This window comes from Lissotriton vulgaris, unplaced genomic scaffold, assembly GCF_964263255.1.
Source record: "Lissotriton vulgaris unplaced genomic scaffold, aLisVul1.2 SCAFFOLD_1163, whole genome shotgun sequence".
Classification (NCBI taxonomy): domain Eukaryota; kingdom Metazoa; phylum Chordata; class Amphibia; order Caudata; family Salamandridae; genus Lissotriton; species Lissotriton vulgaris.
The window spans coordinates 634,842-639,368 of NW_028242180.1; positions in this window are offsets into that span (position 1 = coordinate 634,842).

Consider the following 4,527-nt stretch of genomic DNA (forward strand, 5'->3'; position numbering starts at 1 on the left):
TACAAATGTGAACTGACGTTCAAAAATAAAACATTTGAAAACGGACCATTTTCCACATTTCTGAAGCATGACGTAATGGGGGGGTGTTATCTCTTTTGTCGAAAATCAGCCGTTTTTGCTCGAACATTAAATGCCTCCAAATGGTATTTAATTAACTTCCCGGGGTGAAGAAACCCCTTTTGAGAACTCAGAGTGAGTAAATTGGCCATTTTCATGCACTTTTAACCATTCCATAAATCTTGTGTTTTGGGCCCCTGGAAGCATGAAAATCACTTTAAACATGCTAATTTTAGCTCTAACACTGATGATCCACCTACAAATGTGAACTGACGTTCAAAAATAAAACATTTGAAAACGGACCATTTTCCACATTTCTGAAGCATGACGTAATGGGGGGTGTTATCTCTTTTGTCGAAAATCAGCCGTTTTTGCTCGAACATTAAATGCCTCCAAATGGTATTTAATTAACTTCCCGAGCCCCTGCAAGCATGAAAATCACTTTAAACATGCTAATTTTAGCTCTAACACTGATGATCCACCTACAAATGTGAACTGACGTTCAAAAATAAAACATTTAAAAACTGACCATTTTCCACATTTCTGAAGCATGACGAAATGGGGGGGGTGTTATCTCTTTTGTCGAAAATCAGCCGTTTTTGCTCGAACATTAAATGCCTCCAAATGGTATTTAATTAACTTCCCGGGGTGAAGAAACCCTTTTTGAGAACTCAGAGTGAGTAAATTGGCCATTTTCATGCACTTTTAACCATTCCATAAATCTTGTGTTTTGGGCCCCTGGAAGCATGAAAATCACTTTAAACATGCTAATTTTAGCTCTAACACTGATGATCCACCTACAAATGTGAACTGACGTTCAAAAATAAAACATTTGAAAACGGACCATTTTCCACATTTCTGAAGCATGACGTAATGGGGGGGTGTTATCTCTTTTGTCGAAAATCAGCCGTTTTTGCTCGAACATTAAATGCCTCCAAATGGTATTTAATTAACTTCCCGGGGTGAAGAAACCCTTTTTGAGTACTCAGAGTGAGTAAATTGGCCATTTTCATGCACTTTTAACCATTCCATAAATCTTGTGTTTTGGGCCCCTGGAAGCATGAAAATCACTTTAAACATGCTAATTTTAGCTCTAACACTGATGATCCACCTACAAATGTGAACTGACGTTCAAAAATAAAACATTTGAAAACGGACCATTTTCCACATTTCTGAAGCATGACGTAATGGGGGGGTGTTATCTCTTTTGTCGAAAATCAGCCGTTTTTGCTCGAACATTAAATGCCTCCAAATGGTATTTAATTAACTTCCCGAGCCCCTGGAAGCATGAAAATCACTTTAAACATGCTAATTTTAGCTCTAACACTGATGATCCACCTACAAATGTGAACTGACGTTCAAAAATAAAACATTTAAAAACGGACCATTTTCCACATTTCTGAAGCATGACGTAATGGGGGGTGTTATCTCTTTTGTCGAAAATCAGCCGTTTTTGCTCGAACATTAAATGCCTCCAAATGGTATTTAATTAACTTCCCGGGGTGAAGAAACCCTTTTTGAGAACTCAGAGTGAGTAAATTGCCCATTTTCATGCACTTTTAACCATTCCATAAATCTTGTGTTTTGGGCCCCTGGAAGCATGAAAATCACTTTAAACATGCTAATTTTAGCTCTAACACTGATGATCCACCTACAAATGTGAACTGACGTTCAAAAATAAAACATTTGAAAACGGACCATTTTCCACATTTCTGAAGCATGACGTAATGGGGGGGTGTTATCTCTTTTGTCGAAAATCAGCCGTTTTTGCTTGAACATTAAATGCCTCCAAATGGTATTTAATTAACTTCCCGGGGTGAAGAAACCCTTTTTGAGTACTCAGAGTGAGTAAATTGGTCATTTTCATGCACTTTTAACCATTCCATAAATCTTGTGTTTTGGGCCCCTGGAAGCATGAAAATCACTTTAAACATGCTAATTTTAGCTCTAACACTGATGATCCACCTACAAATGTGAACTGACGTTCAAAAATAAAACATTTGAAAACGGACCATTTTCCACATTTCTGAAGCATGACGTAATGGGGGGGTGTTATCTCTTTTGTCGAAAATCAGCCGTTTTTGCTCGAACATTAAATGCCTCCAAATGGTATTTAATTAACTTCCCGGGGTGAAGAAACCCTTTTTGAGTACTCAGAGTGAGTAAATTGGTCATTTTCATGCACTTTTAACCATTCCATAAATCTTGTGTTTTGGGCCCCTGGAAGCATGAAAATCACTTTAAACATGCTAATTTTAGCTCTAACACTGATGATCCACCTACAAATGTGAACTGACGTTCAAAAATAAAACATTTGAAAACGGACCATTTTCCACATTTCTGAAGCATGACGTAATGGGGGGGTGTTATCTCTTTTGTCGAAAATCAGCCGTTTTTGCTCGAACATTAAATGCCTCCAAATGGTATTTAATTAACTTCCCGGGGTGAAGAAACCCTTTTTGAGAACTCAGAGTGAGTAAATTGGCCATTTTCATGCACTTTTAACCATTCCATAAATCTTGTGTTTTGGGCCCCTGGAAGCATGAAAATCACTTTAAACATGCTAATTTTAGCTCTAACACTGATGATCCACCTACAAATGTGAACTGACGTTCAAAAATAAAACATTTGAAAACGGACCATTTTCCAAATTTCTGAAGCATGACGTAATGGGGGGGGGTGTTATCTCTTTTGTCGAAAATCAGCCGTTTTTTCTCGAACATTAAATGCCTCCAAAAGGTATTTCATTAACTTCCCGAGCCCCTGGAAGCATGAAAATCACTTTAAACATGCTAATTTTAGCTCTAACACTGATGATCCACCTACAAATGTGAACTGACGTTCAAAAATAAAACATTTGAAAACGGACCATTTTCCACATTTCTGAAGCATGACGTAATGGGGGGGTGTTATCTCTTTTGTCGAAAATCAGCCGTTTTTGCTCGAACATTAAATGCCTCCAAATGGTATTTAATTAACTTCCCGGGGTGAAGAAACCCTTTTTGAGAACTCAGAGTGAGTAAATTGGCCATTTTCATGCACTTTTAACCATTCCATAAATCTTGTGTTTTGGGCCCCTGGAAGCATGAAAATCACTTTAAACATGCTAATTTTAGCTCTAACACTGATGATCCACCTACAAATGTGAACTGACGTTCAAAAATAAAACATTTGAAAACGGACCATTTTCCACATTTCTGAAGCATGACGTAATGGGGGGGTGTTATCTCTTTTGTCGAAAATCAGCCGTTTTTGCTCGAACATTAAATGCCTCCAAATGGTATTTAATTAACTTCCCGAGCCCCTGGAAGCATGAAAATCACTTTAAACATGCTAATTTTAGCTCTAACACTGATGATCCACCTACAAATGTGAACTGACGTTCAAAAATAAAACATTTAAAAACGGACCATTTTCCACATTTCTGAAGCATGACGTAATGGGGGGTGTTATCTCTTTTGTCGAAAATCAGCCGTTTTTGCTCGAACATTAAATGCCTCCAAATGGTATTTAATTAACTTCCCGGGGTGAAGAAACCCTTTTTGAGAACTCAGAGTGAGTAAATTGCCCATTTTCATGCACTTTTAACCATTCCATAAATCTTGTGTTTTGGGCCCCTGGAAGCATGAAAATCACTTTAAACATGCTAATTTTAGCTCTAACACTGATGATCCACCTACAAATGTGAACTGACGTTCAAAAATAAAACATTTGAAAACGGACCATTTTCCACATTTCTGAAGCATGGCGTAATGGGGGGGTGTTATCTCTTTTGTCGAAAATCAGCCGTTTTTGCTTGAACATTAAATGCCTCCAAATGGTATTTAATTAACTTCCCGGGGTGAAGAAACCCTTTTTGAGTACTCAGAGTGAGTAAATTGGTCATTTTCATGCACTTTTAACCATTCCATAAATCTTGTGTTTTGGGCCCCTGGAAGCATGAAAATCACTTTAAACATGCTAATTTTAGCTCTAACACTGATGATCCACCTACAAATGTGAACTGACGTTCAAAAATAAAACATTTGAAAACGGACCATTTTCCACATTTCTGAAGCATGACGTAATGGGGGGGTGTTATCTCTTTTGTCGAAAATTAGCCGTTTTTGCTCGAACATTAAATGCCTCCAAATGGTATTTAATTAACTTCCCGGGGTGAAGAAACCCTTTTTGAGTACTCAGAGTGAGTAAATTGGTCATTTTCATGCACTTTTAACCATTCCATAAATCTTGTGTTGTGGGCCCCTGGAAGCATGAAAATCACTTTAAACATGCTAATTTTAGCTCTAACACTGATGATCCACCTACAAATGTGAACTAACGTTCAAAAATAAAACATTTGAAAACGGACCATTTTCCACATTTCTGAAGCATGACGTAATGGGGGGGTGTTATCTCTTTTGTCGAAAATCAGCCGTTTTTGCTCGAACATTAAATGCCTCCAAATGGTATTTAATTAACTTCCCGAGC